The 21718-nt window shown below is 43.4% G+C and overlaps 1 long non-coding RNA gene across 1 annotated transcript in view; it reads right to left on the reverse strand.

Annotated features, from left to right (window-relative positions):
* Positions 1 to 31: 31 nt before the first annotated feature.
* LOC125616951 overlaps positions 32 to 21718 on the reverse strand; it is an 84143-nt gene continuing 62456 nt past the window's right edge. The window contains exons 2-3 of the long non-coding RNA XR_007347755.1: positions 6450 to 6562; positions 32 to 170 (exon numbers count right to left, since the gene is read on the reverse strand). This is a non-coding gene — a long non-coding RNA (uncharacterized LOC125616951). The remainder of the gene's footprint in view (positions 171 to 6449; positions 6563 to 21718) is intronic.

Here is a 21718-nt window from a genome sequence, read left to right on the forward strand (position 1 = left end):
AGCAGGCGTCCCACTTCACTCCGGAGTTTCTGGTTAACATGTAGCAGTTTCTCCATGGGAGATTTTAAAGTATCATCAGGCAGGGGTCCAAACGGAACCATCCAAGAGCATCAACCAGCACAGCAGCTTCTGCCTAGTATGCACTGCCTAGGCCATGCTGCAGGGTCTGCCTACAATGATGGGCAGAGGTTTTATTGTTATTATGCATTAAAACTGATTATCATCACTGTGATTATTTGCAATCTATAAATAAGAAATGTAATTAATTTTCACACTTAAGTTGTTAGATTATTTTCACAATTTAAATTCAATTGTTATCAAAGTAAATAGCAAGGCAGACTATATGGGATTTATCCAAAAAGTTGTACAGAATTTAAGTACAAGAAGAACAGGGCTGGGGTTGTGGCTCAGTGGTAGAATGCTCGCCTAGCATGCATGAGGCACTGTGTTCAATCCTCAGCACCACATAAATGTAAAACAAAGATATTGTGTCTACCTACAACTTAAGAATAAACATTTTTTAAAAATTAAAAAAAAAAATAACAAAGGGCAAGGAAGTAATACTTGCGTTAGCAGACTTATGGAAAGAGCTACATGAGGCGGGTCACCTAAGTTGGGGTTAGCTGCTACCGTGGGGGGACAGTGTGACCACCTAGGAGCTCCTCCAGTGTGAGCCTGTGTCTTCATTACCCTTGTGGCCCCAGAACCTACTGGAGCTAATTTCCTGGCATTTATTGGCTCTTGATTAACATTCAACAAAGGAAGAAGACTACCTGGGTTTTAAATGATGGATAAAATGCATAAAGGCACCATTAAGGGCCACTGGCCTTGGCCTCACCATCCTAAGTAGAGATGATTAGAGCAGAGGGTCTCAAATTCCAACATAAAAGTCACCGTGTGGCATACATCAATGACACATAAGGACCAAAGATGGTGGTGCTCCTCTCAGAGCCCTAGTCTCAAGCTTTGCTACACGCCACACTACCATGGTACATAATGAACTTATTTTCATAAACCCTATAAATGTCTTACGTATAACACATATTGTATAGTTGTGTTTGGGTTCAAAAGAATCAGTTTGTCAAATGCAAACTTATATTTTCAGAATACTTGCAGGTTTGGCATTTTTCTTCCTTTTTATTTTGTTTTATTTTTTGTTTTGTTTATTTATACTCAGGATCTTTAAAATCTTGAAGCATCCTGGGCTTTCTCAACTTCTTAAAAGTCAACTTCTTTCAAGTCAAGTGCCCTGAAAGCCCTGCCTTCTTTTGTCCCATCTAGACATGGCAAATGGGGTTCACCCAGTTTCCCAGAGTGAAGTCACTGAGTTCTGGCAATTCCCTGGTACTTCCACCTTTCATAACTCTTACTGTAGCTCACTATTCCTTCTGGGCCTGTACCCTCAGTATACCCATGCTTCCACTCAGTACAGTCATTCATGGAAACACAAAAACAAGAAAAGAACATTCAGATAGACACAGGCTCCAGGTTCCTCCCTTTCCCAGGGGGTACCTCTTTAGACATTTACAGCATCTGGGGTACCTACTGTGCTCCCCATTCAAGCTATAAATGTCCATTCCACCCAAATCCCATAGCTTATAAAAGGACTTCAGTGCAAGCAATCTCTAAATGGATTTGATAAAAGTAGGTAGTTTCCATATCCCATGTCAAGCCCCACGGGGGAAAAACAACCCAAATGGTGATCCTTTCCCAGCAAAGATTCAAGGAGCACAGCAGTGATGTTGGCATGAGAACAGATTTTGTAAACCTGTGATTCAGGGCTTGGTCAGGGCTCTCTCCCCTTCTCCCTTACACTTTTCCTCTGTGTGACAGTATTCATGTCCCTAACTGTCTTAGGCAAATACTGAGAGCTGGTGAAGTCAAACCCCTTGTCTGGAGCTGTGGAGCAGTGACCTGGGCAGCTGGAGTACAAGTAGATGTGCAGAGCCCAACGTGCTGGCTCAGTTCTCACACAATGAGCCAGGGCATGCCAACCTTCATCCCACAGTACCCTGCCTCGCCTGAGGCAGAGGCCTGCTCCACACAACCCACAGCTCAGAAACCCAGCATCTACCATCCCACAACCTCAACCTCCTGGAAGCTGCGATTGCAGAGAAGCAGCAAGGAAACGGAAGTAGGGCAGACTGAAAAGAAGTTCAGACTGAAGGGTCGACCCGTAGCACTAGTACTTTTCCAAACCCTGATCAGCATAAATTTGGACAAATAGCATTGACCCAAGTGCTATATTAAAACCCTAGACTAGCACATTCAAGAGCAACCCCTATGGGGTCCCTTCTTGCACTGAGGGAGTACTGTATCTATCACATTTGAATAAATCCTACTCACACTCACTCATCCTCTTGAGACAGAACCTAGAAAGAAGAAGTTGGTGAGCTTCTGGGGTCTGCTGCAACACTGGAAGACAGAGCCCACCATTAAGAGCTGCTACACGTCACAGGTTTTCTCAGCTGCAGAGGCAACTTATGACAGCTATGGCAACCACACTTGCCATCAGAATCAGAGACACTCCAGTGTCACTGGGACAACTTCTAAACCTTAACTCCAGATTCAGCCTCTCCTTCAAGCTTTCCACTTACTTTGCCTATTGGGAGCAGACATTGGTGTATCTCAACCTCAGGCATCCCAACTTCACCCCACACAAACCACACAAATCTACATTCCCCGTCTCATTCAGACCTGCCCCTCCTCCAGTTCCCTAAGTCAGTCAGAAGAGGCACCACCCTCCTTGGTACTCAAGCTGAACATCTGGACATCACCTTCCTCACATCTGATCCATCTTCAAATCTTACTGATTCTGTCTTCTAAATTCTTCTAAAAGCTACTCATTGATACCCTCTCATCCAGGTAAGTCTAACTCCATTTCTGGAAAATAATAACTTTCTAACTTGCCTTTCTACCCATTCTTGCCTCTGAACTGTCCGTTCTTCCCTCTGAAGCCATAAATATCTAAATGTCTTTTTCCTCATTCATCAGTATATTTTTGTAATGAATTTTCAAGTGGAAGGAACAGCGTCAAACAAAGGGTACACAGAAGAGAGCAAAGAAGTCATGGTCCTGTCCTCATGGAGTGTGCACAAAGTAGTTGGTGTCATTGTCATGCTTAGTGTCTGTGATTGCCAGATATGGTCCCCAAAATGTTCCTAATGGAAGAAGGGCACAAGCTAAGGAAGGTAGGGAGTCTTTAAAAGCTAGAAAAGGCAAGAAAGGGGTTCTCCCCTAGAGCTCTGAGAAGGAACAGAGCTCTGCCAACAGCTCGACTTTAGGCCTGTGAGATCCAGTTTGGATTCTGATCTCCAGAACCGTGTTGTCTAAGCCACCATATGTGTGGTAATTTATTATAGCACCACAGAAAAATTAATACCATAGTTTCATAGAATCAAAATAATACCCTTCAGTGGCTTGCCAGTGCTTTGAGATGAAGCCCTGAATACTTAGCAAGCTCAGCAAGACTCCTGCAACCTGCCTGCCAGCCACACAGCTTCAGCCCAGACACGTCTCTGTTCTCCCCCCACTGCCACCAGTTGAGTTGCTTTCAGCTCTCAAGAGGGCTCTGCTCCTCCCATTTATTCCTGGAACAAACCCTGTCCTCACCCCAGAACTCTCCTCTCTTTCTCCCCTGCTTCATGTGACACATTCCTGTTCCCAACTTCAACACTGAAATTGAAGGCCATTTTCTGCAGAAGTCTTGTCAAAACCCTTCAGTCTGGTCATGTTCCAGACTCCCTTTCTCCTCCCACTTCCCTGCTCACACCTGTCCCCGTGTGTTCTAAAGCTGTTACTTCCTACTTGATTACAAACTCCTGGAGGAAAAAGTATAGGATCCTTTTATTCTTCTTTAGACCCCCCCACCACCAACCCCATGCTAGGTGCTCATTACAAATTTCCAAGATGAACGAATTCATGAACATGAATGAACAACAGACCAAAGGTACATTTCTTTTTCATCTGAAGAGAAGTCCCTACTGAATACTGACCACTTTTTATATTCAAATAACTGTTTCGTGGTCTAAAATGCTTTTGACATCTTAAATTCTGATTCCTTTACCTAAACATAAGAAAAAAATCCCACCTCTACTATGATGCAGACAATTGAGTTGTAGCTGGTAACCTTCTTTTGCCTTTTAGAATCACTTATGATCTTAGAATCCTCTATGATTCTGGAAGGTTCACCTCCTGGGTCTCTGTATTTATTCATTTCAAGCATAATGGTAGTCACCAAACACAACATGACCAGTGACAGGCAGTATCCAAACAACCATTGACCCATGGCAACTTGGAATTTCATCATTCCTCTCGACACATGGATCCCTGACTTCCCATTTAGAGTCTAGGTGTGGAAGTATGCCACTCTGCTGGGAAGTGGACCCTTCCTGGGGTGTCCCCTTAACAGCAACTCCTGTGGGGACCTGCACCTTCCAGGAACAAGGCGCACGGTGAACAGGCCAAGCAACGGGCCGGTCACCTATGATTTCAGAATCACCTATGATTCTAGAAGTCCCCTCCCTTGTGGAGCTTGAGTCTTAGCTTCAGAAGAGTGGACAATAAGCCTTTGAGTCTTCTTGATCAATTCCATTCTCTCCCATCATGGCTTTCTAAAATAAATCATAAAGCCACTGACCCTCTTCTGTCCCTCAGATTCCACACAACAAAGGCTTGTGTGCTGACAAGAACCCAGAATTCCTCCAGGTGAAAAGGATGCTGTGAACCTTCCCAAGGGAGGAAAAGCCTGCAAACGGACATTCTTGAACTGTAGATACAAAACTTAGGCATGAGTAAGAATTTACAATAGAGATGCGTATGTGGATATACACATAAATTTACATATATCTCTGTGTGAGATGGAATTTCAGAGCAGGCAGAGGAGCTCTCAGTTGAGTAAAAAGATAGAAGACTTCATAGAGCAGTTGGCTGGGACAGATGAGTATTATCTCTGCTTGGATGTGGCACTGAGTCCAGGAAGAACCTTTAGGGGTGGACAGGCAGGAAGGTGGGTAGACTAGCAGATCAGTGTGGCCATGCTGGAGGACTTATAAGAGGGACAGCAGGAGGCAGGCAAGGTGGTTCAACTGACGTGGACTTCATTGGGTGACCCTGAACACTGACCAGATGAGTCCATATGCTCTCCAGCCCGCTGCTGGCTACTGAACCCAGAGAAGAAAGGAAGGGGACAGTGCCACTGAAACTCAGCCCTGGAAGGATATTCCTGCCCAGCTAACCCTACCTGTCACGGAAAAAGTCACAAAGACAGATGGAGGATTATAGTCCTAGAGTCTCATGCTCTCTTTCCTGCACCCTTCTGAGAACTCATTACTGTCTAAATGAATTATTAAACTGATTCAATGGGGGAGGGAGAGTGGGGAGTGGGGGCATGGCTACTAGAAACGTGCTTCAACTGTCTCAGCCAGAACCAAGTGATAATGGCCTGCAACTAGGGCACCGGGGACGGGGAGGACGGGTGCAGATGATAACCCTAACAATAATGGGAGGTTAGCTGTGCATGATGCAGGGAAGACGCGGGGAAGGGGCTTCCAGGTTGAAGCCCATCCAGCAGATCCCCCCAGTAGAGAAAGTTTTCAGTCAACATTTGTCAGACGGAGCGAACCTATGATGAGGGGACAGACAGTAATGCTTTTCCTCTCCCAGTCTTACATTCTGTATCCCCTTTCCTGGGTCTTTATTTTCCAGGAAAATGTGAAGTAATTGTCAATGGCCAAGCTTTCCTTTCTTGCCACACACATTCAGGTGTGACCGTGGGTAGCCTAGAAAAATAGCTCAGGACTGACTCCATGCTGTTCTGTGCCTGAGGGAAACAGGCGATAGATCACAGAGGGTGCAAATGGGAAACAGCAGGCCTAAGGGCAAGCCCAGATGGCCCTCATCTAGGGGTCTGCCACTGAGATGTGCCAAGTCACAGAGGAAACCTTTGGCACTCTAGAGCTTTGCGAAATTCCTGATCCTGAAGTCAAACTTGCCTCCTGATCAGACTCAGGTCACTTCCTGCAGCCACAGAAGCACCTAACAAGCACCTCAACTAACAAGGGCAACAGGGAATTTATCCCTCCCCACAAAGTCAGAATCTGAGGGTAGGACCACTCGTCAGATGTGTGGATCCCAAGACAGAACAAGGTCGACACCAAACCCCCCCTGCCTATCACACGTCCACCATTACCACTAACTCATGTGGTGGGTTTCATATTGGTGCCCCCCCAAATTTTGACAGCAGTGGCATCTCTGAAGAAGCAAAGAAGTCACAAATGGGAGGCATGTAGGGAGGAAAAATTGGAACAGAAATGGTAGCTCAAGATGCACACGTGCTCTGACTCGTTCACATTAGCTGAGGCATCATGTGTTTGTGAAGTTATAATCCATCTATCAGAAGCAACATGGGGTGCCCCCAGCCCCTCTCCATGGCAATGACATGTACTTACTGTGACAAAAAGATTCATCTTGGACAATGAGCTAGTTTGTACACTTCCGTTGTTTCCCAACACCAGTTCAGAGCAGCATAACAGATCAGGTAACCAATGCTCCATGGAGTCATCTGGAACAGAACAATGGGGGAGATAAGTGCTGGAGCGGAAAAAATCATACACAAGAATTCAAGAGAGAAGCACATTTATAAATCAATCACATTGGAAAATGATAGAAAGGGAGGGGTGGGGGAGAAGGGACATTTCCCTAGATCCTAAGTGTCCACAGGAGGCCTGGACCTGAACGCCCAAACCTAAAACAGCTCTCTGTTCTGTGGCTTCTGTGGTCTTTCAGCACAAGCTAACTTTTCTGGCTGTGTTTATAACTGAACTCTGGTGTGAAATACTGAAAAGAAAATGACTACAGAGGACCTATTTAGACCTTCCTGGCAAGAGCCAAGTTGGAGGAGTGGAGGGAAAGGGCTGTTTATCTTGACAGAGGATTCCCTTTCCAGAACAGGGAAAACATTCCTTTTGTCAAAAATGGTTAATAGCCATCCAACAACACAAAGAGCGGTTTCAGTAGCTCAGCATCCACACGGGGTGCCTGGGAGCGCTGTGACCATGCCCCCATGGAGGGAACGGCAGCAGACTCGTGGCCATGTCTTGGATAGGGCCAGTGTTGGTGATGGGCATAGGAAAAATATCATTACCTCCTACACTTTCCACCAGGGAAAATGTGGTCACCTACTTAGTAGGTGATATAGACATGCTGGACCAAAAGTGAGGCAAGAGGCAATATTAACACATCCTCAAAATGCTTTGAAAGACCCAGCAGCTTTTTCAAATAGGAAGGACAGGGACGCCATGCCCTTCCCCATATACCCTCCCCATTCTAAAGGAAATGACTGAATTTTGTAGCCTTCTCACTGAACTCCCTGACTGAGCTCTGAGGGTAATTATCCTGGGGTTAGGGGGTCCCTGAACAGAGTATCTACATGTAAAACATGTAGGACTAATGGAAAACACCTCAGAGTTGGATTTGGATATGTAGGCTCTATTGTGAGTCTGCCACCAACCAACTGGGTATCCCAAAACAACTCTGAGTCCCTCTGAGCCACAATTTTCTAAAAAGCTTTTAAACTCACACAATACAGCCACAAAATTAATAAGCTCCTTAAAGTTCATCTATATTAGAGACAAAAATTCTAGATTAGTTAGCCAGTTTCATGACTTCAAGTATTGAAGTCAAATGGTGACATTACTGTCTTGTCTTGTTTTGCTTTCAAAGATATAACATTTTTATTTTGTTCTTCAGATTTCAGAATTAGCTCAAGGAACAATTATGTGTGGTTCATTTTACTGGCCCTTCCCTCTACCCACACCAGTCTTCTGTGTCTTTTCTCTCTACATACCCCTCAATTTAAATTAAACTAAAATTATTTTTTTGTTCTCAAACTCTTCAACTTTCTAATTACTTACAATACTGTTCTCTAATATCTTCATTACAAAAGCTCCTTCCAATTTATTGTTTCATGATTATGTAAATTATTTGAGTCTTTTATATGTGTTCTTCTGTAAATCAGAAAAGGCATGTGTGTGGGGAGTGCGTATTTCTCTGACAACTTGTGCAATTCTGACTCACTCTGAATTTTGTAATTCAAATAACAAAAGTTGGAGGCAGTAAATTCAAATCAGATAAGTACTTGTCAATAAGATGTTTCTGGAAGAGTGTACCTAGCCTGGTAGGTGGGAAATATGTCCAAAATATTTGTAGCTGCTCCCAAGAGGTGGGGTCTGTTTCTCTCAGCCCCTTTAACAGCTGTATGACTTGCTTTCAAAGATAGAAAAGTGGTACTTGGCCACCGCTCAACTTAGTCCTCTAGAGGGCTCGTAGGCTTCCACGTGATGCTTTAAGAATCCTGCCATCACTGAACAAGACCCTATCTGTCCACTGGAAGACAAGAGGCCTTTGGCTCTATCACCTCAAAACCCCAGCCTGTTGCCAACCAAATACCAGTCAAGTGATGAAGTGCTCTGGCATCATTCAGGCTCAAGATGACCCACCAAATAACCACAGGCTCACAGCGAGCCCAGCCAGGATCAGAGAAACCCATCCAAGACCAAAAGAGTTGCCTAATAGAACCATGAACTAAAGGAATGTCTGTGGTATTAAGTCAATTAATTCGGGGATTGTTTGTTACACAACAAAAGCTGACTGATATACTTTGTTTTTAACAAGAGCTAACCTAGCTATCGTTTTGCATTATATTTTAGGTATTAGCATAATCTAAGTGAGACCCCTGCCCATCCTGCTTTTACCCTCACCCTTACCAACATAGTACTTGTCTCTTTAGATACTACTGTCCCTTGCCATCCCAGGGGGAAAATTTAATAAAACCAAATTTTAACAAATATATGAACAGGAAGAGTATTTTTAGACGTATTGTCTCAATAAATTGTGTTTGGGGTTTTTTATAACAACTTGTGAAGTCATAAATATCATGCCCATTTTACACGTAAGGAAACTAGCTGAGAAAGGAAAAAGCTTGTCTGTGGCCACTAAATTATTTGGTGGTGTCTCCACTCGAAAGTCTATATATTCTTCTCTCTGCTTCCACTATCTCAAGTTTCTCTTATCCAAGGTGTTTTCATTACAGAAACAGAATTTGCACTCTGGAGGAGCTCGTGGCAATTGCTCAATCCTCTGACTTCCTGGAATAGGCTCCGAACTGGCCAATGGGCAGGGCAGCCAGCCCTGTTTTTACAAGTGCACTTTCAGTAAGGAACAGGGCACTGCTGTTGCCTGCACACAGTTTAGCCTGCTTCTACACCTCCAGGGAAGAGCTGAGTGTTGTAACCAAGACCATATGGCCCACAGAGTCAGAAATCTTTGCCTAGTGTCGCTTTACAAATAGAGTTCACCTACCCCTTTTCTGGAGTTGCTCGCATTAGGGTACAATAGGTAAGAATACAGATTTCGTACTCAAACACATGAGATTTCATACCAGCTCCACCATTTCCTGACTGGCCTAGTATGGGCAGTTGGTTAACTGCTACAAGACAGGTTTCTTCCTCAACCTTGCTCTAGATGCAATCAACCCGTAAGATTATTAAGGGATGAAGTGACAGAGGATACAGAAGTGCTTAACAAGGCACATGGCACAGATTTGGTAAATGGCTTTTCTACCATCACTATCAACCAAAGTAAGTTTCTGCCTCCTTAAGGCATCACATGAAGTTAAAAAGCTGCTGTTTGTGGTCAGCACTTGAGGCACGGGCCAGACCCCTTCAGCAGAGGATGGCCTGTCCCAGCTGCATGCATTGGGACCCACAAGCAGCCTCAGACAACAGGACCCACAGAATGGCCTGCAGCCTCAGACAAGCTTTTCTGATCAGTCAGGAAAGGGAAAGGCCAGGCCCACCTCAGCTCCAGTGAGGATAACTCTGAGGGTCAATCCCCACAGAGTGACAGAGGCTGTGACTCTACTTCTGTCCTGCTTGCCCCCATCCCCATAATTGCTGCTTCCATCCCAGAGCCTCTGCTTAGTGGATGCCCTGCATGCCAACGGCATGGACTCCCAAGAGAAGGATATAAGATACTGTGGTTGGCAGAATAACACCCACCTTCAAAGATGCCAATCATCAGCATCTATGAATGTGTGACTTTCATGGCAAATGGGACCTTAAAGTGGCTACATTCTAATCCTTGATTATCTGGGTTGGACTAGAGGATGACATGAACCCTTCGAAGCACAGAATCTTTCCTAGCTATGGCCCAGGAAAACATGAGTATGGAAGAGCCCGAGAAGAACACTGTCGGCTTGAAGATGAAGGAAGGAAGGGGCCCTGAGCCAAGGACTGTGTGTAGTCTTTAGAAACTGGAAAAGGCAAAAAAGAGAATGGAAACAGACTCGCTGCTGCAGCCTCTAGGAAGAAACAGCCCAAAGACACCTCGATTTTAGCCCAAGGAAACTCACATAAGATTGCCACCTGCAGAGCTGTTAGGGTTTGAAACGTGTTGCTCTAGCCCACGACATCTGTGATATTTGCTATAGCACCAATAGAAAACAAATACAAATAAAGATAACTGACACATGTGAAATGCACAGGGACAGTCCACAGGACCCAGAGGCTCTTCAAAGACCCCTGAGAAAACCATGTATCTGGCACTCAGGGGAGATGTGTCACAGACGGAGAAGTCAAATACAGACAAAAAACTGAAGTCATAAGGACAGACACTCTCCTCAGAGTGGCTTCTGCCTGGGAACCATTCTACCAGGTGAGGGGCATGAGGACCAATTTGTTTTGCGATTGACCAGTGATTCTTCTGGCAACATCGGGACACCAGCTAGGTAACAGTAGGAACATGGAAGACCACATAAGGGTCATTAGGATTGTTCATCAGACTTTTAAAACTATAATAGCAGCTTTCCTGTTCAGCCCAGGTGTTAGAGTCTGTACACAAGTCAAAATAACACCTGGCATTTTGCCAGGGGAATGTTAGAGTTCGTAAACAAGTCCGGATGGTGCCTGGCAAAATGCCAGAGGGAGTGGTTTGAGAAGTAACAAAAGGGAGCCATTAAGTGTGGAGATTCCTGATTGGTTGACTGCTGTATCTAGTTTATGCTAATTAGATAAGCTGTGTGGAATGTATAAATACTGCTCCTGTCCTGCAATAAACGGCTCCCACTCCTGCTGTATCAATGCACACAAGTTGTTCGTCACCCCTCCGGTTATTTTGCTGCAGCTGGACTGCGGCACCCAGGAAGACTTTTTGGCTCAGGAGGGAGATGGTCAAGAACAAGCAAGGTGGCGGTAGTGCTTTCACTAGAGCTGACACTGGGCACACAGAGGGCTTTTGTAAAGTCTCCTGTTCATTCAGAGAAAGATGCAATCACCAATAGCAGTGCCCCCATATCCATGGGGAATGCATCCCAAGACCCCAGTGGATGCCTGAGAGCAGGGTCAGTGCTGGACACTTTCTGTGTTGTTCTTTCTTATGCCTATCTATCTATGATAAACTTTAATTTATAAATTGGGAACAATATGAGATTAACAATGAATAATCAGAACACAGAATAAATATAACAATATACTGTGATAAAAGTTACTTAAAACTTAACAACTGCTTATTTTTGAAATTTTACATTTAATATTTTTGGATCCAGATTGACAGCAGGTATCTGAAACCGTGGAAAGCAAACTCTGGGACCAAAGCTCGCCGTACAAAACACACAGCCCGCACTATCCTCCAGCAGGCAGACCATCAGAACTACTGGGAACCTCAGAATCGTTTCACCCAGTCCCGTTCTGTGCAGATGCAGACCTAAGGACCAAGAGAACTGCTAGGCTCACAGTTCCTGGAGCACAGCCTCTTGACTGCTTAAGTTCTGGAGCAGAGAGGGCCAGGGCCACAGACAAGGCCTGTCACTTTCTATCAGCCAGTCATCTGACCCCTTCCAACATTGCTCTTTACATATTTGCCCTGCATTTCTTTCAGTGGGGACAAGATTTATTTACATTTATAAACATGTAGACAAAGAAATGAAGTCACTCCTCAATTCAATTTCCCCATCCAAGTCAGCATCCATATTTTAAAAGAAATGATAGCAGAACACTCCTCACTTTTCTCTACTGACCATACATGTTCGGGAGGCACATAAAGGCTTTAAATTTTATAGAACAAATTAATCCCATTATTGCCTATAACTACACTGCAGAATGCATTGTTTGGCTTCAAATTTTCAGCATGTATAACTGCCTGATTCTCTGGCAATAATCTTCGAAGAAGGACTTGGGCAAATAGAGAGTGTTTTTATTTCCATTGGAGAGTACCGTTTTGAGTAGATGAAGTTAACCTGCCCGAGTTATTCTGGTAGACTTGGTTTTACACTCAGTTGCAACAGGGGGAAACTCCAGTTCACTGGGGCACCAACAACAGAGAAGTTTACATTCACTTTTACAGCTCAGTGCCCTGAACAGCCATCCAGCTATCCTGTCCCCTGATACTGCTCTGAGTCCTGAAGAGACTTCAGGTCTGACAGATGGGAAATGGGGCATCAGAAGGACATTTGGGTGCACCCCAAGAAAGCACCACCTTGTTCCCAAGGATAAGCAGTGGCTAGAAAGGTGCAGAATGATGACCATGCGCACACAGAGAGAGCCCAGCACTCTCATGCCTACCCATGTGCCATTTCCCAGCAGAGAGCCTCCACCGAGGGTCAGGGAACCATGAGAGCAATGAAGACAGGTGGAGGAGGAGGAGGAGGGAGGGAGGAAGGAGAGTGGGAGACTAAGAGAGGAAGAAGCGAGGGAGGAGAGAGGGAGGAGAGAGGGAGGGACAATGGAAACAGGGGAAGAGAGGGAAAGGAAGGGGAAGAGGGAGGGAGGAAAACAGCAGAGCTTGTGTTCATAACTGCAAACTAGCCCAAGGCCCAACAACAACTACACGCAAATCATCGCTCCCATGCACTTAGGATGTACCCGTTTTCCTGTGCTTAATGTTAGGAGTGGATACCAAGTGCTGAGAGGTAAAATCAGAGGCTGATGGGAAACAATACTGAAATTGGAACACCAAAATAATCTACAGATGGAAGAGAGAGAAATGCCTCAAAGCACCTAATTGCAGTCTGGTGATTTTGTCTGCAAAGAAACACACTATTTGCATCAGTTAGAGGTGAACTCTCCTCTAGACACTTTCAATATGCACATTTGCCAAAATTTGGCTTCTTTCTCCAAAGGTCTGAGTCAATGCCCCCCACTGTTTACTAAAGAGCCAGTCTTGAAGAGCAGAAAAAAAGTTTTACAAGCTGCTAATGAGGGCTTAGCACCCTTTGAGGAACAAATAGCTCCAGTCAGCAGCTCCATGAGGGAAATGAGCCTCTTGCCTGCCAGGCACAGCCAGAGCACAGTCCTGCATTGATTGCTGAGGAAGCTCAGCAAAGAAGGGTCTACAGGCACAGTGCAGGGGACACACTAAGCATCATCTCTGGTTTTTCCCAAAACTCAAGGCAGATGACAAGAAAGCATACCGACAGTAATAATTGGAGTTTCACCTCCAGATGGTGTGATTCCTTTTGACTTAGGGAAATTTCCCTGTCAGGAAATGTTAGGAGTCAATACCAATTGCTGAGAGAGAGTATCCTCCCTTGTTCCCTATGCCACCCCCCATGCCAAAAAATAAAAAATAAAAGTAAAAACAGAGGCTGGTGAGAAACAATCCTGAAATTAGACCACCAAGATAATTCATGGCTCAAAAAAAAAAAATTTCCCTGTTAGGGAAATTAAGGGGAAGGGACCCAAGGAACACAGTATCATGTATTTTTGCTTGTTTCATTAATTGATCTAATAATTTTTGAGTCTCCTTTTTGCACCAGACACTCTCATAGATGCCACATCTGCAGCATTAAACAAGAAAGATCTGCAAAGTCCTTGCCCACTCTCTGGGTAAGACAGAAAAGCAAGTCCTCAAGGAAGTACCAACAGAATGTCAGGGGATAACAAGTGCTCTGAAGAAAAGTGAGGCAGGTTAGGATGGAGATGTTGGCCAAAGATGGCTCCTCCTTTGCAGCTTGAGTCAAAGTAGTTGGTGGTGCAATCTACTAGAATATCCCCACTTCCCGGGGCACATGATAAAAAGATGGTTTTGCCTATGGAATTTCCTCTGTCTCTATTGCCTAGAGAGGACAGAACTAGACTGGACCTATTCCTTGGGAGCCTCATTACTTTATTTTAGCCCTTGTAGGCTGGAATTTGGGGAGCACACAATTCATAAATAAGTTCAGTATAGCCTATTTATCTTTTCTTTTTCCCCATGTGATTGATATCCTGGGCATTGGCTTCTACTAGGATGACGAATTTGGCTAGAAATTTGTCACATTCATTCAAGACTAATATGGTGTTATCTGGCACAAGAAACAGATGAGAAATCATTCCTGTAGGACTGAAACTCAGACTGGGCTCAAAGGAAACATCCGAGACATAAGGAAATCATTGGAATACAAACGCTAGACAGTCTTGTGCTGAACTAGAAAATGTCTTAGTTCACCAAAATAAAGTATTTATAGGCAGGATGGGGATGAGGAAACGTGAAGGCACAGCACTTATGCAGCTGAAGTGAATTTTCTTAAACTTTGAATAAACAATGAACCAACTTAGGGAAGTCATGCAGGTAACAAATGTTTATTGAGACACTTCTGCCTTCCAAGTGCCACTAAGCAAGGAGTGGGGACCAAAGTAAACCTGTTGCTTCCCCTGGAGAAGCTGTGCTGTGAGGGGAAAGGGGACAGTAGCAAAGCAATTATAAATAATAAAACACTTATAAAGCTAAATTATGGGATGCTCAAAAGTGCATTCTGGGGCGACAGATCTGGTCCAGAGAGTCATGCTGAGACAGAAAGGATGAGCGGTCATCCTTGAATTTTAATATTTATTTTTTAGTTTTTCAGCGGACACAACATCTTTGTTTGTATGTGGTGCTGAGCATCAAACCCGGGCCACACGCAGGCCAGGCGAGCGTGCTACCACTTGAGCCACATCCCCAGCCCCAAGCGGTCATCCTTGAGACAGCCATGGGGTATAGTAGGAGAAGTGTCTTGGGGGAGAATGATGGAAGAGGCAAAGAGGTCAGGAAAGGTCAGATCAGGCAGTCAGGATTTTAGAAGCATGTCTTGCTGGCTATTTATTCTAAAAGCAATAGGAAGCCACTAAGTGGTTATAAGTAGAGGATGGAGGGTTGTGTTTTTAAAGATCACTCTGGCTGCAGGGTGGGAGAAGATGATTCAGGACAAGAGTGCTCATGGCCAGGCAAGGAGGGGACATGATGAAGCAGGGGAATGGGATGCTGCACAAGCTTATTAGGAAAGAGGAGTAAGACTGGGTAATGCACAGGATGTGTGCCCATGTGCAGGGTTAGGCCAAGGTAGGAGATATGGCAGGCAAGGAGGTTGCAGGGTCAGCTGGGATACCCAGACTCTTGGCAGAAGCATTTTATTAAAATGGAGAACTACAGAATTTTGCATGAGGCTTGGTTCCAGTTGCCACCCTAGGTAATACAGATGTCATCTAAGAGGAAATCTGGAATGAAAGTCAGAGAAACCCAAGGAACAGAGAAGCCATTGAGGAGCAAATAGATATAGAAAGTAAAAGACAGAAAGAAAAACATGAAAACCATCAACAAATAAAATTAAGTAAAAGACAGAAAGAAAAACATGAAAACCATCAACAAATATAATTCAAGAGCCTAATACATATGGAAACCAACAGAGAAGGAAAAACATGATACCACCAACAAATGAAATCAAGCAACCAACAAATATAACTGAGGACCTCCCTGCCTGTGACAGATGAGAGAAACGCAGCAACGTGTGGGACCTGAGAGACACCAGCAACTGCCTGGCTGGGTTTCTGAATGGGTAGAAATTACGGCATTTTTCTAGCCAGGGACCCCACAAAGGCAGGAAAAATGCCAGAGGAGAGAAAAGGTATCCACTGCATGGAGCTGGGAGGAATGGAGAGGAACCTTCTTGGCTGATGAGAAGGCTGAACACAGAAGCCAGAACACAACTGCACTCGCTCTTGACCATTTTTGGATAGAAATGAAAATACCAATGCCTAGTCATCCTGAGGTGCAGAGGTTTTGCAAAACAGAGTGTGTCCACGACTCCCAGCCCACATATACAGGCTTTGCATTTAATAACTTGCATGTGCAATGTGTAATGTCTCTGCTCACTGAGCATCTTAACCATAGAGGATGGAGTTATCGCCCAGGACTGCAGCAATGCTCAGGGTGCTGGCAAAATGCAGAAATACATCATCTATAAGATTCCCTGGAACCAGTTACTGGGGAATTCATTAAAAATGTTACAGATGGTATGTCACACCTAGAATTAACCTCTTGTCCCACAAGTGTGTCTCTCCACTGCTGGAGAATCTCCCAGATGGAGAGAAAGTAGACTCAATCAATTTATTCCAGGAGGTCATATTGCTTAATGATGTGAACAGTAAGATCCAGAACTCTAATCACCCAGATCACCCAGGCTATGAAGGGAATGGCATGTTCTCAAAGGAAAGAGGGGACATAAGAATGACAAGTCATTATTCTTCCTCCTCCTCCTCCTCCTCCTCCTCCTCCTCCTCCTCGTAAAGGCTCTAGGGAGAGAAATGCAGTGGGGAAAATACTTCGATATTAATAAGGGTTTCCCTTTGAATTTTCTTATACTTGTGGCAAGTCTTTCAAGTCTCCCTCAAATCAGAGTCAGTAGTAGGCAGTCAGTGATTCAGGGAAGCATCTTATAGCAGAACAAGGAAGAAAAAAGGGGGGGTTTTAATATGACTTTGAATATGAATGAACAGCCTAATTCAAAATTTATAGCCTTCTCCTTTCCGGAGACCAAGATTTTGAGCTTGAACTGCTCACTGTATTAGTCTGCTGTTACTATAGTGACATACTTGGTGTAGGCTGCTTTATAAAGAAGAAATTTATTTAGCTCACAGTTCTGGGGGTTCAAGGGCACAGTGCTGGCATCAGCTCAGCTCTGGTGAAGGTAATGCAGATGGCACTACAATAGTGGGAGCAGGTGCAAGAAGGAAATCCCACAGCAGACAAGAAGCCAGAGAAGGGGAAGGGGCTAGGTTTGCTCAGTCCCTCTGCAGAACTGATCAAGGTCCCATGAGAAATATCATAATCCATTCCAAGTCAGGGCCCCCAGTGACCCAACCAACTCAGTCCAGGCTGCCCTGTTAAAGGCAGCCACAATGGCCAAGCTTTCAACATAAGAACCCTTGAGGGACACATGAATCCAACCCATAGCACCCACAGCTAACTGCCTCAGTAAACAAGGTCTAATTGGTTTATTATCATGAGTGGCAGGCACAGAAATCCAGCCAAATCTGCTCAGTTTTGAGCTCTTTATTGCCAGCATCATGCCATGAAAAAAAGCCCTCTCTGATTTTATCTTTCCCTTTGATCCATGATCCCCACTCCATTCCCTGAATCCCTGGAGTTAGTCCACGCTCAAATGTTTGCTTATCCACAAACATGCATGAGTCCTTGTAGAGTATGCAGCACCATTGTATGTGTGTGTTTAATTAATAATATTCAGCTATTAGGTTGTGATTGTTAATAACAAGTGATCTATCCACATGTATTTATCTATGTTGTGGGTAGTGACTGCTACCACATACACACACAAAAGGCTCAGGGCTTAAAGTTTATAAAACAAACAAGAGATTGGAAAATATGAAATATTAGCTGGATTGTCCTGCCTCACATAAGAGAAAGTGTCTCTGAGTTGGGAGGAAGGAAGAACCGAGTCGATGGGGAAGAAAAGAACTGAGGAGGGCTGGGGTTGTGGCTTAGTGGTAGAGTGCTCACCTAGCGCAGGTGAGGCACTGGGTTCGATCTTCAGGACCACATAAAAATAAATAATAAAATAAAGGCATTGTGTCCACATACAACTAAAAATATATATATATTTTTAAAAAAGAAAAGAACTGAGGTATCAAGGGGCGTCATCAGTTGCCCTGACTCCCAGATAAACCTGAAATCAATGGTTCCCTTGATAACTGATTTTAAAAAAAAAAAAAAAGTGTCTCTTTTCCCTGCACTGGCAATGAGCTATCTGGGAAGCCCCAAACTCAGTCAAGTTGACCACAAATTAACCATCACAGAAGCCTGAAGAGTCTGTCTGCCAATGAAACACTAAGTTAGAGACACATCATTGGTTGGTCAGTGTGTCCTACCACCAAGACCACTGGCGAGAGGGCAGCAACTTGACTTCATAGCTCCTCCATCAGAACTACAAGAGGGAGACACAAATGAAAATCAGTACCTACTGCCCTCTCTCCTACAGGACAGCTGGGGTTGGAGTGAGGAGACCATAGTCCAGGAGGCTGCCCCTTATAGTAACACTTTTCAGTTTTTAACATTTTCTATTTAAAAATTAAAATATATGTAGTCTCTTCATAAATATATAAAAATATTATTTATCAAAAAAGTAGTGTTTTCAAAATTAAAATTTTAAATCTCAAGTGAAATTTGAATACCTTGATTACAGAAGAACAAAAGAAAGCATAGAACTTTTTCTTTAATTTGAAAGAAAACCACTAAGCAAAAAAAATGATAATAATATAAAACAAAAGGAAAAGAAAACCATTATGAAACAAATATCAGCTAAAGTCAAAGGTGATTAAAAACAATTCCTAAAATCATGGATCATACTCATATTTTCTTCAACCATATCATCAGGGTATAAAAAATTGGCAGGTAGCTAATAACTACTGCCGAGAAAAATAACTGGAAAATTCCTGAGTTATATGTTTGCAGTTCCACTCCAAACAGTTGTTGGCTCATTACCAAAATCCAATGAACCTTTATAGCACTCTCTTAAGTCAGAAAAAAGAAAAGAAACACAAAATAGACCATTTGAAAATTAAAATAAGAAAATTAGGGTCTGTCTTGTGCATTTGGTGAGCAAACTTATGATGGATGCTCTTTATTCCCAGGAGGGAGGAGATATGAGGTCATTCAAAGATGAAAGACTCATTGGGAATTATTGAGAAAGGTTTGTATCAGTACAGTCTTTGTCCTGAGGTTGATTTCAAAGCCTCCAAGAAGTCTGACCTTGGCCTTCACCCACAGCAGCAATCTAATTATATTTTATTCTGAAGGAGTTCTAAATAAAGATCCAATACATGCTGGATGGGCCTCTGTCATTATAGATCAATTATCATAGATCACTCCATCATAAAGTCACCTTAGGTGAATCCTATCAAAAAATATTTCTGGGGCATCACAGATCAAGTGGCTTTGTATAAGAGGATCCTGATTCCAAGACACACACCCCCACTCTCCCCCCACACCAGCCAATCCAGTATGCTTTCTGCTATGATTTGGGTCTGGAAGCCACTCAAAGGCCAGGTTTTAGAGGCTTAGTTGTCAGCTTGGCACTATTGGAAGGTGGTGGAAACTTCAAGAGGTGGAGCCTAGTGAGGGCCCTCAGGTCACTGGGTGAAGGAGACCACAGGATCCCAGTTCCTTCCTCTCTCTTTGCTTGCCAGCTGCCATGAGATAAGCAGCTTCCTCTGCCACACATTCCCACTATTCCTACTTGCAGTGGGACCAAAATCAATGGGGCCAACTGACCATGGTTTGAAACTTCCAAAACTGTAAGCAAGTTAAGTCAATTAACTCAGATACTTTGCTACAGTAACAGAAAGCTGACTGCAACTTTTCCCAAAGTGTTGTTCTACCAGGAGTCAGCAGGCTCCAGAATCAACTCAACCTGTCCATTCTGCATCTCTAATTTTTGTTCTGTCTTTGACCAATGCACCAGAAACTCGCTCCTTTCCGTAGACCATGAGATTTCCACAACCATTTCTCCCAAGTGGCATTTACACAGGGCAAAAAGGCACAGCAAATAGTTACTCACATCTAATGCCAATAGACAATAACAAACTATGGCAGCCACCAGTGGCATCTAAATAAGTCCTTGTATTGAGGTTTGCTTTTTTATTAACTCATGTTTTTTTTTGCCCACAAAATATCTAATCAAATAACAGTACATTTGCTTGTGTCAAAATTCTTTCTGTATGGCTATGGACTCTACAGTTTATACACATGTCATTGTGAAGGCAAACTGTCTATATGAAGTAGGTTAAATTAACAACTTGGAGAACCACCCATCTCTAAGCATGCCAGGAGCTAATTTGTGCCTCAGGTAACAAATAGGAAGTCTTATTTTAATTTGGTGCTCTTTATTTGAGTCAACCAAATCTCTTTTTTTAAAAAAGACATGCTTCTAAGACTAATATTTACTTGTTCCCCCTGAGATACTTTAATTGGCTTTGTGAAATCAATGGTTCCCTTGATAATTGATAAAAGAGTGTCTCTTTTCCCTGTGCTGGCAATATCTTGGTTTGAATAACAGAACAGATAATTCTTTCACAAATATGAAAAACAGATTTTCAGAAACAAGCTTATTTTATTAAGCCATGTTATTTAATTTTATCTGACATTTGAAAGTCATTTTTGCTAGTAAGCACTCTACATTAATACCTTGAGTTCACATAGAGTTTAACAATATGAATTTCCTATCAGAGAAAAGTACAATATATGTTTGGCAGAAGCCAAGTTCATAAAGAATTAACAGTTATCAAATCCCAAAGGAGAAACAAATTCTCTTTGCTCTTCCCTGGCCAGCAGTCATGAATCCAATTTGCACTTTCAAAATTCTGCCTCTTACCCTGGATTCAGGAATGAGAGGACTGGTTGGTAACTTTGCATTTCCATGCCCAACCACATGAATCCAAACACCTGTAGAGAAGCAATGGTCACCTGGGCAGAAAAGGAGTATCAACTTTAATTATTTCATGTTAAAATACCTAGAATGCGGGCTGTGGCTATAGCTCAGTGGTAGAGTGTCCACCTCACATATGTGAGGCACTGGGTTAGATCCTCAGCACCACATAAAAATAAATAAAGATATTGTGTCCAACTTCAACTAAAAATATTTTTAAAAATACCTAGAATGCATCACAGAGAATAAGTTATTTTTATGTGCGTAAGTAAATGTGACAGGAACCAATCTCAAATTAGAAATTAAATGGATTCCTAAAAATTTGTGTTAGATGAAAATCAGCTATTGAATCTTACTTTCCCTTGACATGTATTTATTTGAAAATAGTGTTCAGAGTTTGAAAGTGTGGAAATCAAGCAGTAATACAAAGAGCAAACAGCAAACAATTCGTAGAATTTCAGGAAAAGAGCACTCCTTCTTACTATAAATATAACTGATGTGAAAAGACTCTTTGAATAGACATGCACTCCCTGCTGTACTTCTGGGCGTTAGGAAACTGTTTCACCTGGCAAGGCTGTGTTAATCTGGAAAACTCTGCCCAACCTGAAAGGCTCCGCCTCTAAATATCCAGCTTTTCCTGTCCTGTGGTCTCAGAGGGGAAAATGTCCAAGCTTCCATGAGCCCCATGGCACATGAGTGCCCCTCTTTCTCTCCTGGCACCCAAGCACTCCTCTCTGATAGCTCTTGTAGGACGAGGGTGGGTGGTGACTGTCAGCATTGCTGATCTGGGTCCCCCACTGGGCCCTGTGCTCCTTGGGGAAGTGCACCCTTAAGCCCCTTTGGGGTTTGCAACCTACATCATCACCTGCATCCTCAACCTAAGTAATAGTTGTGAAATAAATGAGCAAACAAATTAAGAAATTAAAGAATTTTAAGTAGTATGTTGAATTCTGGAAAGTTCACCATGGCTACCCCCTGGATGGACCC

Source organism: Marmota marmota, unplaced genomic scaffold (genome assembly GCF_001458135.2).
Source record: "Marmota marmota marmota unplaced genomic scaffold, marMar, whole genome shotgun sequence".
In the NCBI taxonomy this organism is placed as follows: Eukaryota; Metazoa; Chordata; class Mammalia; order Rodentia; family Sciuridae; genus Marmota; species Marmota marmota.